The 13,756-nt window shown below is 44.2% G+C and overlaps 2 long non-coding RNA genes across 2 annotated transcripts; one reads left to right on the top strand and one right to left on the bottom strand.

Moving 5' to 3' along the window:
• The first annotated feature begins 750 nt into the window (after positions 1–750).
• LOC310709620 lies at positions 751–12,929 on the top strand. The gene is made up of 2 exons (XR_014527603.1): positions 751–1,375; positions 2,983–12,929. It is a non-coding gene; the product is annotated as an uncharacterized lncRNA (long non-coding RNA).
• LOC310709621 lies at positions 6,337–13,687 on the bottom strand. Its single transcript, XR_014527604.1, has 2 exons — positions 13,532–13,687; positions 6,337–12,799 (listed from the first exon to the last, which is right to left on the bottom strand). It is a non-coding gene; the product is annotated as an uncharacterized lncRNA (long non-coding RNA).
• Positions 13,688–13,756: the final 69 nt, after the last annotated feature.

Below are 13,756 nucleotides of genomic sequence, written 5' to 3'. Positions count from 1 at the left end.
AACCTGAGTTTGCCAGTACGTGTTTGAATCCCACTCAAAAATAGCAACAGTCTGGAAGCTCCCTAGGCCAATGTGCCTAGACTCTGATCTAACTGTAGCTGTTATTACCATTGAATGTTCCCCTGCTGGCAAGAATAAGAGTGTGTCTTCTTGTATATTATTTGTGTACCACTGTGTGTGTTGTTAATGTGGACTAGAAAAGCGTTTCCTCTATTTAAATCTAATGGGCACTTGAGTTGATGTAAGATTTATAATTATGTGCAAGCTGCAGACATAGAGAAAAGAAAAATCACTTAAACAGAAAATTTCTATACACCAATTATGCTGGGTGGGGAGAGACGCACTGCTGCTACATTGGCAGAACAGCTGCTGGGCTCAGCTGGAGAAAACATGCAAAACACGCACACACACACCATCCAAAAATGGTGTGAAAACAACAGGTGCCCCCATCCCTGCAAATACTGCCAAAACCCACCAATTAGGAACTTTGCTAGTGATGATGCCTGCATACAACCCACAGAGAGAGAGGACCAATAAACTCACAATGATGGGGTACATCACAACATGTACAATGATGCCAAAGCATCCCCAATTCACCAGTCCCAACAGCTCAGGCAGCCAGAGGAGGAGCAAGGCAGGTGTGGTCTGCCCCAGGCGCCATCCCTGAGGGGGGGTGATATTGCTGTGCTCGTGGTGGGCTGTGCACCCCTGGGAGGCTTGCGGCGGGCAGGCGCACCCCCACAACCCCGGGGTGCTCGCCCCACCCCCTGTGACATTTGGCCCACCCCTGGGACACTTGCCCCACCCCCGCGAGCAGCTAGCCCTGCCCCCCGGGTGCATGCCGCTCTGGGTGCCAGAGCACCTAGCTCCGCCTCTGCAGGCAGCAATGACCCTCAACTGCCAGTCTCCAGGCAGGGATACAGGAATGGGTTCAAATCCCCTTATGCTCCTCCCTGGCATAGGTTTGGAGGGCAGCACACAAAAAGGGAAGGAAGGAGAGACCACATGGCACAGTATCCACACAGCTACCTGGGCAGGATGCTGAGCACACACAGCCCTCATAAGAACCTCAGTTCTGGTGGGTCAGTCCAGAGTCCCATCTAGTCTAGCATTCTGTTGTTCCAGTGACCAACCAGGTACCTTTAGGAAACCTGCAAGCAGGGCAAAAAATGGAACAGAACTCCCCCTACTTACCATTCCCTGCAACTGGTATTCTGATGCATACTGCATCTGACAGTGGAGGCAGAACATAACCATCATGGCTAGTAGCCACTGCTAGTCTTATCCTCAGACTCTATGTTAAAGACATCTATGCTGGTGGCCGCCACTCCTCCTTGTGGGAGCAAATGCCATTGTTTAACTGTGTGCTGCATGAGTAAGTACTTTCTTTTCTCTATCCTGAATCTTTTCAACGTTCAACTTCAATGGACACCACTGAGTATTAGGAGAGAGGGAGAAAAACTTCTCTCTGCCTACTTGCTCCTAATGGTGCATAGTGGAAATTCTGCTTCTCGTATAAAACTGAGCCTTTCCTCCAGACTTCTCTAGGAAGCCTTGCTGGAAATTGGAAGTTTCATATTTTAGAGATGATGAGTTTCAGAGATGGGGTAAATTCTCTAGAGTAAAACACAAGCCAATGGCTCATTCAGTCCAGCATCATGTTCTCACAAGATGCCTGTGTGAAACTCACAATCAGGATCTGAGCACAAGTTCCTCCCCCCTCTTGCAGTTTTCAGCAACTGGTATTCAGAAGTATACTTCCTTCAGTTGTAGGAGCAGAGCAGAGCAATTGTGGCTAGTAGCTTGCTGTTGGATGTATTCAATATTGTATTTGTGACTTTTGGTTATTAGCCGTGACCCCCGCTAATTGATTTACGAACCTCGATTAGCGATTTATGGCTGCCCGGTCCGGCGCGCTTCCCTCAGCTGCGCCACTCAGTCACGGCTCAGCAGAGTTTCACACAGCGGTGTAGAACTGTCACCAGCTTGATTCAGCTTCCAGACAAACACACAGAGTCCAGCTTGTCTATTTACAGCATTTATTCCAACATTTCCCCCAGGGATTTCCTGGGCTCCTCTCAGCCATGCCAGACTTGCGTCTTTTCCCCACGGAACACAGAGTGGGACTGGCAATCTTTTGCCCAAACTCCTCCCAGCTTCGAAAGCTGACGTCAGAATACTGAGGCATCATGGGAACAACTTAACCAGTTAAGTTCCAACTCCCACAGTATTGCACCCAAAAAACTGTATATTTTGAGAGTATATTTTGTGTGTGTTTCTGAAAATTGTAGTAACTCTAGCAATGTTACCGACACAGGTCTATCACCTTGTTGTTTTAAAGCAAATGGGCTTATTTCTGTGACATCTATGCATTAATACTTGGCCCCAGTGAATTAATGCTCAGTCAGGTATAAAGTTGACCGGGGGTAGAGGACCTGTGGTCCTCCAGGTGTTGTGAGACTCCAGCTCCCATCAGCCCCAGCAAGCATGATGGGAAGGTGGAGTTTATCATCTATAAGATTATAATTGGATTTCCCAGAGCCCAGATTGCCTCATACTTTGGGCTTATTTCCATCACCCAAAGAAAGTAGGTTTTTTTTCCTTTTTTAAAAAGATTGTAATTAAGTCATAAAGAGCAGCTCAGAACTGTATTATGGGGAAAAGGTTCCGCTTAGTTCTGCCTGAGCCAAAGGAGCCTGGTAAATGGAACGAATTAAATTAGCAGAGCAAGGACTAGCAATCCAGCCAGGCACAGTCTCTGCATTTAGAACTGCAGTTATGCTCACTGTTTGCACAGTTGGAATGATCCTCCGTCAGCCAATGATGTCTGCTGTTAAGGGTGCAGAGCTCAGCCCCAAAACTAAAGAAAGTGCCAGCCTGTAACACTGTTATCATTAAGGCAGAAATCATTGGTATGAGGAATGGATTAGGCATAGATTTTCTACCCCAAATACCATGGTTAACTAATTGGCTAATCTCTAGAAGCAGCAACAAAAACATGAAACATTAAAAGGGAGCCGGTGTAATTGGGAAGATTCCAAAGTAAGTCTTTATCAAATTATCTCTCATTTCTGACTAATTATTAGTGGTGCTGCTCTGCTTTTTTGGGGGCTGCCAAAGCATTGTACTTCGCTATCAACATAAAGCAAGGACAATGCCTTGATAATTACCCTGTACCAAGGCAGCAGAGATTATGGACAGTCAGGGAAGTGGGGGGCGGGATGAGGGATCCACCCCAATGTCAGGGTGATAGCAAGAACCAATACAGGTCCAGAGTAGGATTGGTTTTGCATGTGTATGTGTGGCGTGAGGTTGAGGGGTTCATCCAAATTTGGGGTGTCATTGTGACCAAAACTCTTAAGATAGATCAAAACGGAGGGAGTTAATGATTATGGGGAGGAGCTTACAGTTGTAGTGGGATGTTCCTCCTGCCTCTTTTGAACTGTTTTCTTCTTTTCGGTAAGATTTTAAAAGTTAGCAGCTTTGATAGTGTAGCAACAATGTTCTGACGACCACCCATGTGCTATGGCAGCAGCCAACAAAGGAGGCAATTTTAGGCAAAGTTAAAGAAGAGCAGGAAAGAAAAGAGCAGGAAGGATAAGAACTGCCCCCACTACAATTGCAAGCCCCCCCCAAAAAAACTGTTTGGGAGGTATTTTAGGACCCAAATTCAAATGGAAAAAAAGGCCAACCCTCCCCCCTCCCAATTCATCACCTGCAGATGGAGTGATGAATTGAGAGAGCAATGGTTTAGGCAGGCAAAGGCAAACTCCGGCCCTCCAGATGTTTGGGACTACAATTCCCATCATCCCTGACCACTGGTCCTGTTAGCTAGGGATGATGGGAATTGTAATCCCAAACATCTGGAGGGCCAGAGTTTGCCTGTGTCTGGTTTTGGGCTCACCCTTTTGCCCAGGAATAGAAGCACAAAGCTTTGCAGGACCATGGACAGATCACTGTGTGTGATGGAGTTCTAGCTCTGATTTATGCCTTCTATATCCTTTTAGGTCCAGTTCCATACCCACTCCGCTGGCTGAGAAGTGAAGTCTTTAAAGAGACAGCCCTGGGCCTAGAAGCAAGTACCTTCCCGTTCCCCACTTGGCATGTTCTGCTTGCCAGTAAGGAGACAGTGAATACTAGTAAACAGTTCTCACCATGACCCACCCTCAAAGATGTTGAATTCTGGAATTGTGAAAGTCAATTGAGCTATGCTGGTTAACAGCTGTTGAGGCTAAGGCTATCTGTTCCTAAAGTAATGGGGTAATATTATCCTGAAATCCTTCAGAAACCACATCAGATTGTCACAGTAAAAAACATTTGGCTCTCTTCTAGTACACAATGTAAGGAGTCTATGCTTTTTGTGCCAAAGTAACAAAAATGCCAACGTATTGGAAAGGGAGGAAATCAACAAGATTAGAGGAGCTTTGGCCAGTTCCCATGGAGCAGGGAGACATCTTGTGCTTATACCAACACCACAGTGGCGTCACTTCTTTCACCAATCCCAGGGACGAGGCTGCTGTTAGTGCAGAACTCTTCCGACAATTTCTGTAGAATCAATCAGAAATTAAATAAATCCCTGTTCTTGGCATTTTAAACCTAATAACATGACCACAATATGTTCCACATTAGAAACAACTTGGCAGGAAAATATTTTCCTGTGGTTTCAAAAGTGTAAGTGATGGACGTGCATGCAGAAATCAGCCTGCGCACCACGAGCCTAGGCATGTTTCCCTGGAGCAGTGGGGCAGTTAGGAAATTTTATATTCTGGAATCAGTGGCAACCCTACTTCCCAACATTGGGCATTGAACAGTGGCTTTTTTATCAATTAGCATTTGACACCACTTGATACATCCTCTTGAAGCAGTTGTCTTTGCCAGAGCAAGAGGATGCCCTTTACCTGTAGGAACATCTAGGATAGGCAGAAATGGGCTCTTACCTGGATATGCTGCTGGGACAGAAGAACTGTCAGTGATATGCTGCTGTGTGTTGCAATGTAGGCTGTGTCCCCATTGTCATGAGTTCATTGGCTCCCTCTAAGTTTGGGCAGCATGTGAGTCCAGCGGCTCCTTTCCAGTTGGTGTGTGCAGGTCCTTCTTGTTGGTGCTGACCCATTTGTGGAATGCCCACCCTGGAGAGATCTGCCTGTCTCCCTCATTATTGACTTGCAGGAGAAATCTAAAAACATACCTGTTTACCCAGGATGGGTAATAGATAGTAGCCATGGCAACTATAACATTAATAACCGAGTGTATTTGTTTTAAATGTTTTTAAAAGTTATAAATGTTTTTAAACTGCTTTTTGTTTTTTAAAGTTGTTTTTAAAGTGCTTTATGTTTTTTAAAAAAATGTTTTAAAGTGTTTTAAATGTGTTTACTTTTAAATTGTACTGTTTTTACCTCTTGATGCTTGCCACCCTGGGCTCCTGTGGGGTGAAGGCAGGGATACAAAATTAATAATACAAATTTGAGCGTATTACATTAATACTGGTCCGACTGCACTGGCTACCAATTAGTTTCCGGGCCCAATTCAAAGTGCTGGTTTTGACCTACAAAGCCTTAAATGGCTCAGGACTGCAGTACCTCAAGGACCGCCTCTTTCCATATGAACCTACCTGGACCCTGAGATCATCCTCTGAGGCCCTCCTTCATGTGCCTTGTCCTCGGCAACATAAGAACGGGCCTTCTCTGCAGTGGCTCCCCATCTGTGGAATGCCCTCTCCAGGGAATTTCGCCTGCAGTCTTCATTAAACACCTTGAGGCACCAGGCAAAAAACATTCCTTTTTAACCAGGCCTTTGGTTGATCTGATTTACATCCTATGCCCTTTTAAAATGTGTTGGGGGGGGGAGGCTATTGGGTTGTTGTTTTTATTTTTATTATGTATTTTGTGGTTTTATATCTTGATTTTATTCTGTGAACCGCCCTGAGACCCCCGGGATAGGACGGTATATAAATTCAATAAGTAAATAAAATAAACAAACAAACAAAAATTACAAACATAATCCACAATTTCTGGACACTGGTGGAGTTTCCAGGGACACCGCGGTGTGCATGTGTGTTGAATGCCTGCCACTTTGATGCCATTTTTTTTTTTTACATTCTCTGGTTTTGTGTCCCCCCACCCCTATCCCCCCGGCCTAGCATGCACTGGATACAACAGCTGTTCTGTTGATGTAGCAGCACCATCTCTCCAGTCCTGGTGTGATTGGAATAAAGGATTTCTTTGTGAGTTAAGAGTTGTGCACCGGGCCATACTCTTCTTTCCTCAAGAGCTTAACGACAAGTGTTCCCCAATGATCCGGCATTATGTACAAGTAAAAAAGGAGACCCAGGAGACATTGCATGGTAATAAAGAAGAAACTCTTTTAATTGCAGGCTGCTGTGGAGTTGTTACAGTATTTCTCCCATACAACAGAATTTTCCCGCTGACACAGGGTGCATATGGTGCTTACACTGGCTACACTGTATATGAGACAAATCACTACAATCTGTGCTGCTGTTTTTATTTCTACAGCAAAGTTTCATCAGAGACATGTACTTTTTCATTGCATGAAAGTTTAGAAAACTCGCCAGCGCCACCACACCTGCTCCGACTTCTGCTTTCCTCACTGCAGTTAGAGGCATCCCAGTTAGGGATTTAGGGCCCAGCTATGGAGGCCAGCCTGTCAGGCACTGGATGCTAGGCTCAAGTGCACCCTCTCCCTGCCTCTTTCCCCCAGGACACCCGAGTTGTCTTCAGGCTAACAATACTACTTGCATCTACCTCTTGGGGCTTGCTATGAAGTCAATGGATATTTGTATTCCACTGCTGAATTGGGCTTTGGTTGCCAAACAACCTCCACAGTGGATTCTGGGAAACCTCCGCCATGGTATTAATAGCACAGTGTTTTCCCAGAACAAGACAACATCTCATTGGGGGGCCTTCTTTTGGAACAGATCTCTGAGTGGTTCTGCCTGGACCTGCTATGTCAAGTACACCAATGTGATGCCACTGTGCTGCGGTGAAGGAGATGCTCCACAGCTGGAGGTAAGAATCCTTTCACAGCAGAGTGAAGGATTCAGAGTTCCTGTCTTGTGCTGACATCCCTCATGGCTACCTGTTGGACCCACTGCTACTTTAAAAATCTAAAAGACATGGCTCTAGCAAGAAGATTGAGTAATATTTGAGCATTTAGAAAAAGCTTGCCCCTGTAAGAGATCAGGGGAAAGGGGGGACAATTGGTTAAGAGTGCAGGGTCAGGAACCTGATTCCCTGTTGCATTAGCAGCTACCTTATTTTATTTTAGCTAAATATCTGATTAAAACTGCAGCTCATTATGTTACAGGCAGTTTGATCTAAAGGTGATGGAGGATGGGGTTGCCAAGGTTTATTAAGCAGTTTTGAGGCAATGTGAAAACTATCAGCTGGTAAGAGTAAAGTTAATCCAGAGCAGCCTTATTGGGTAAATGATTAGCATTTCCCTCAACTCCTGGAATGCCAGGTGTAGGTAATTTAAGGTAGAAAACACTGATGAGCTCAGCCAAGCTCCAGTGGATGAAACCCAAGGACTAAGAACATTGGGATCTTTTCTGATGTGGCCAAGTCTACTCAATTTGTCATTGCTACAGGATGAACCCCCCATGTGGTCAATGTGCAGGTTGAACCTATGCAAAACCAAGCACATTTAACTCTGCATAGGACTGGACTGTTAATATAAGACTATTTACTCCATCCACATAATGAAACCAGCCATAATTATGGATCTATGCTTTCAGATTTCATCGGCAACTACATTCCCTGTACTCTTAAAAGCTCACCTGTTCCACTCTAAAGCAACAGAGGTGCTGTGGTTAAAATCGGAAGGCTTTGGCTTCAAGCCCTTCTCGTGACAAGATAAAAAGGCATATACTATCAAACAATGAGGGTGTCTGAAGTCCATCCAGCTCTGATCTGACTGATTTGCATTGCAGGTGGGGATGCACACCTGGATCTGTATCAAACCAAAAGCAACGCAGCACAAACTGATGGCACTCACATTTGGATGCAGCCAGTTCATGCCCACAGATCTTGATCCAAAGAATTAGACCTGCATGTGGAACTTGGTACTACACAGAGACTTCATTTTCTGGATTGGAATGTAAATTTCCTCTGTTGCCTGTGCTATTGTCTGGAGGCTGCTAGCCAAGTTAAACATATAAAACTATTGTGCTGGGTATGACTGGCATTCCTCCATAGGGTAAACATTTCAGCAACTTCAGTATTTATGTGGCTACACCAAAAGGCAGAAACCTGGTATGACCTGATTGTGCCTGAAGGATCAGGATACATAGAATGAATGTGTAAAAGAAAAGGACCCCTACCAAGTGGATTCACTCAATAGCTCCTGAGTACTTAGAGTGAAAATACTAGAACTATGGGATACATTCCAGATAGGGGCATTGAATGGAGGGGCCACTGGAATATTGCTTTTTCCCATCTGGGCTTTTGTGCTTTCTGGAAGTTGTAGTGTGTGCTATAAGAAACTAGATATCCTAAGTGGTCGGATCAGGTATCAACTAAAGGGGGCAGCTCAATGGCAGATCAGGATTATTATTTTTTCTGAGAATATTCTCAACTGATCCGTCATCATATGATGGCTACGATTTTTGCAAAGTTGGGTCATGCAAACAACAGGTATGTATATCTATATAAAGGCCACTTGGCCCTCCCCACACTAAAGAGGAAGGTCAAATTTGACTTCAGAAGCGCCCCATCTAACACCACCCATTTCTGTACTTCAGTTCAACAGTGATCATAATTTCTGGCTCATTCTTGTAATTATGAAATATAGCCTGGGCATGGTCACAAAAGCATGTAGTGTGCCTGTTTTATCCCTGACAGGAATGAGCCATAAATTTCGGACACCCTCAAGGCATGGTCATCTACTGAGAACATCCATCATAACGTAAAGCTATGGAATGGCTTTGAAAGTGACTGCGTTATAGATAGAGCTAACCCTAATAAAACACACACACACACACAACAGCAGTTACAAGCCCTAACACAAGGAGACTCAATGGAGCAACTGCTCAAGGCATCTAAACATTTAATCCCACCACTTCCCCAATTCTAATGCCTAGCAAAATGCCACAATGTAATACTGTTATATTTCCACAGAAAGAATGAAGGCAGTGCCCTTCTGTGCTCTCCCCACCCACCCCACCCCCCAAGTGGGCAGCTCAGCAGGGTGTGGTCACCAGTCGTACACTAAAAAATTATAAATATATCAAATATACAGTAAAATAGATCTGTACAGCACTGAGAATGAAAATAGTTCACGGATCACTTTGGAATATGCTTTGTCATTTAACAGAATTTACACCAACATTTACAGAATAAATATACAATAGAAATAGAAACTATAGGTTACTCTCTATATATACACACATATACTATAGTGTTTCTTTTTCTTCCCATTGCTGCTGGCATTATGCCACAGGATAAGAGAAGGAAATGCAATGGACCCACCTCAGAACCAGAGGCATGGCCCACTCAAATGGTGGCCAAGATCCATAGCAACATGGCACAGATCTGCTTCACCTGAGCATCCGAACTACTCACTCCAGGTGCACTGCTTTACATTGGTTCTAGTCCTATGGAACTTGGAAAATAATGTGCCAATGTGCATAAGCTGAGAATGCACAGCAACAGAAATACATATAGATGAAGAGGTTTGCAAGTCCCTAGCAACTTCCACTCTAAAGGAGATAACATTGGAAGAAGAGGAAGAAAGAGCATAGGCTGGGAAAGAGAACAATGGAACTAGTAATGGACTTCCTATGGGGGCTAATTATGTAACAGCTCATCAGCAGACCTTCTGAAGCTGATTTCCATAGTTCCCCACTAGGCTACAGTAGCCACCTCCTGAGCTCAATTAACCATATTTGTAAGGTAGGAAACAAGGAAACGCCATGGTGCATCTGCAACAGCGAAATTGGATGCCTTCATCTGCCCTAGCTGCAATAAAACAAGTCTCTCTCATATCTGTACAGCCACAGCAGGTGCTGTAACCCTCCAACGGTTTGGCTTTACCCATAATGGTGCGCTCTTTCATTGCCTCTCAAGTCAGATGGATGCCAACGAGGGGCCAGAGAAAGACACACAAAAGGAAGAAACACAAAAGAAGGAAACTTCTAGATTGCAATTCTTTCAGCTACATCTCTCCTTTGTCACAACTCCAAAGTTGCCACCACCACACAGTAAGTGGAAGGCCAAAACCTCGTCTTCAACCCAAAACATAAGGCCTCAAAATCCCATCACAAGATAGGCATTGTGTTGGGGACAATGTTCCATTTCATTGCTCAGATTCAAAGCTCATCTATTCTCTGCTTCTGACTGACGAAGATGGTGTCGGGACAAGTCTCTGCCGAGCCTTGATCAAATCAATTATATTGACATGCTCCTCAATTTTAGTCAAACCACACCCACACCTTCTATAAACAGCAACCATCACAAAAGGTAATGGGTTGGGTCTCCTCTGAACCCTTTGCAATTTGTGTAATCCAAGTCCTGCAATAGGCATTCCTTACACCTTTGCAACCAGTATTCTGATGGTGGAAAGGAGTATCATTGGAATTGATGGGGCTTATTTCCTTAGCAATGTGTTTAGGATTAAAGAAAAAGCAACACAGAGCTGGCAGTCTGTCATGATCTCCAAAAGAGTGTGCCAGGCTGTCATTAGGTAAAAAAAGCACACTGTGCCTTACAGGTTACCACCATTCCTTCTTCCCTGCTATTTTAGATGCTTTTGGGTCATGTCACATATTCAAGGTCTCCACGTGTTTTCTTCACAGGATCACACCACTGGTGGGGAAATATTAGTGTAAACCAGCAGTACATGAAGAGGCTTTGAACAATTCCCATAATTGCAGGGTGGGGCCTGGGGAAGTGCTGCACTTATCCTGCAAACGTGCTACTGCGTACTGCTTAATTCACATCCTTTGGCCGTGTACCTGCATGCAAAACTGTACAGAGAAAACAAGGGAGCCTCAAATGTGTGGAGCAACCTTGAGGTTGGACATAGCAAAACACTGCCACCCACTGGCACTAGGGATAGATAGATCAGCTTTGCATGTGTTCATTCATAAGTCTGTTCCATTATGCTTTTGCAGCGATCAGTGGTTTTTTTAAAAAAACAGAAAAATCAACATTTTTAAATGTATTTTTTCACAGTGCACAAATTTTCATACACATTCTAACCTAAAATATGCATTTTACGTATTTTTACATTTTGAGTGTAAAAATCACAAAATTCAGAGAAGTGCAAAAGGATGGCTGCACCCAAATCTATGTATTCATCTAGGAAGTGCAAATCAAGATATTCCTGCTTTAAAAAGCAGACCAAACTAAAACAAACCAGATTGAAGCCAAATCAGAACAGAGACCAGAAAGAGGGCCATTGTCTTGCCAAGGTGTAAAATGTGATGAACTACTGGCATGCATATGCAATGGCACAGGCAAACCAAATAATCAGTAAACCCTGTAAAGCAGCTCTTTGTTTCAGGAACCAGAGAGAATGTGGATTTTAGACAGTCTGGTGTTCTGCTCCCTTTTCACATGCCTGGCATTTTCCTGACAACACAACCTGCTGTTCCATAATGAATAAGCCTTGACATTTTTCATTCCCATACAAAACAGACACTAACATTTATTGGTGTGCTTCAATGTAGGGTTTTCTTTTTTTAAAAAAAAAGACGATACCCTAACCCTTTCCAGCTATATTAAGCTAAAGGGATAAAGGCAAGAGAGGAAAGGGTTGGGTTGGGAAGCCAGGCTTCATCGCTTGCTTCTGTTGCTGACTCACACTGAAACAGACTTAACAATCTCTCCATTTCCTCACTTTCAAAGGGCCGTGTAGAGTTCAGCTAATTTTTGCTTAGGGGGTTCAGAGATGCATCTATTAAAAAATATTGTCAGGCAAAGGGATTGGTTTCCAAAGCAGCTAAGCTCCCCAGAGGCCCAGAGTCTGCATGAAGCAACTCAAGAGAAATTCTACAGGGACTAAACAAATAATACAGAGTGGAATTTATTCAAGGAGGCTGCAAGAGGCTTCCGGTGAATTGAATCAGAAGAACGATAGCAGGGATCGGCATCTGGAGGCATGCCCTTAAGGTGTTGCTGGACTACAACTCCCATTTTCCTGGACCATTGGCCATGCCATGCTGAGTGGAGCTGGAGGGGGTTGGAGTGCAGCTACACCTGGACGACAGCACGTTGGTTACTCCTGCCTTAAGAGGGTAAAGCAGAGAGTGGGGAAAGAGTAGCAGGGAGATTTTGCATGCCGAAGAAGAGGCAAAAACAAAGCAGGACACAAGGAGCTTTCCATCTGATATGATGAATTCCCTTCGGTTCCAACAGGACCTAGGATGGATTGCCACCTCACTAAATGTCTTCCTATATTTTTTTTTGTACTCTAGGTCCTGGGAGTCTAAGAAGTGCTGAAAAGTTTTCGCAAGCTGAGACTCTGCGGAGAGTAGCTACTGCTAATGGCAAAAGACAGCAGGTGCTCTGGTCAGGTAACACAGAATTGTTTGCCATGGCAACTGCCCCAGTGCAGCAAGGCCCACAACACAGAACAGCCAGGTCTGGGGGGTTTCCTGAGCTACAACAAGCCTCTTTGATTGGAGGGGGTGGGGAGAGCTGAAAGTGATGTGGGGAGAAATTCCCACTACAAGTGCAAGCCTGTGCATTTTTTCTCAGAATTCCCACTATGTTCAGTGGTGCTTACACCAAGGTAGGGATGGAGAAGAATTTGGTTTAGTCTGCATTTTAAGTGAACTGATCTCATTCACACCTCCCAGACTAATACATGGATTGAAATGTAATTATGCTTTGGATTTCACACTTCTCCTAATTTTACAATTCACTTCTTGGCCTAAAAATGTACCAAAATGTGGTTGCTGTTGGTGTTTTTTTAAAAAAAGACTATGGAACTCATAATTCACAATTGTTTTTTTCTGCAGCAGAACTTGACTTAGTGTTAGTCCTCACTTTCTTTCTTTCTGTTTAACATGCCTTTTGCATCTGGATGGGGATCTTACTGATGCCTGTTCTGGGAAAGGGTCCTGCAACTAGAGAAAGGGAAAGGAGTAACATAATACCCAATAAATTTAGTATTTACACCAGCTGTAAATTACAGTAAAGGTAAAGGTAAAGGTACCCCTGCCCGTACGGGCCAGTCTTGCCAGACTCTGGGGTTGTGCGCCCATCTCACTCAAGAGGCCGGGGGCCAGCGCTGTCCAGAGACACTTCCGGGTCACGTGGCCAGCGTGACATCGCTGCTCTGGCGAGCCAGAGCCGCACACGGAAACGCCGTTTTACCTTCCCGCTAGAAAGCGGTCCCTATTTATCTACTTGCACCCAGGGGTGCTTTCGAACTGCTAGGTTGGCAGGCGCTGGGACCGAGCAACGGGAGCGCACCCCGCCGCGGGGATTCGAACCGCCGACCTTTCGATCGGCAAGCCCTAGGTGCTGAGGCTTTTACCCACAGCGCCACCCGCGTCCCTGTAAATTACAGTACTGTACTGTAAATTACAGTAGCTGGGCTGTAGCATTTAGCTATTATTGTTATTTTCATACTGAATATGTTTTGAAACACTTGAAATATATTTATGTGTAGATATATATATGTATTTAATCCAAATAAATATATAATTTTCATGTTATGATGAACTATGAATATAATAATAATAATAATAATAATAATAATAATAATGTTGTTGTTGTTGTTGTTGTTGTTG

This window comes from Podarcis liolepis (genome assembly GCF_965112155.1).
Source record: "Podarcis liolepis genome assembly, chromosome: 6".
NCBI lineage: Eukaryota > Metazoa > Chordata > Lepidosauria > Squamata > Lacertidae > Podarcis > Podarcis liolepis.
This window is presented reverse-complemented; position numbering and strand designations above follow the sequence as displayed.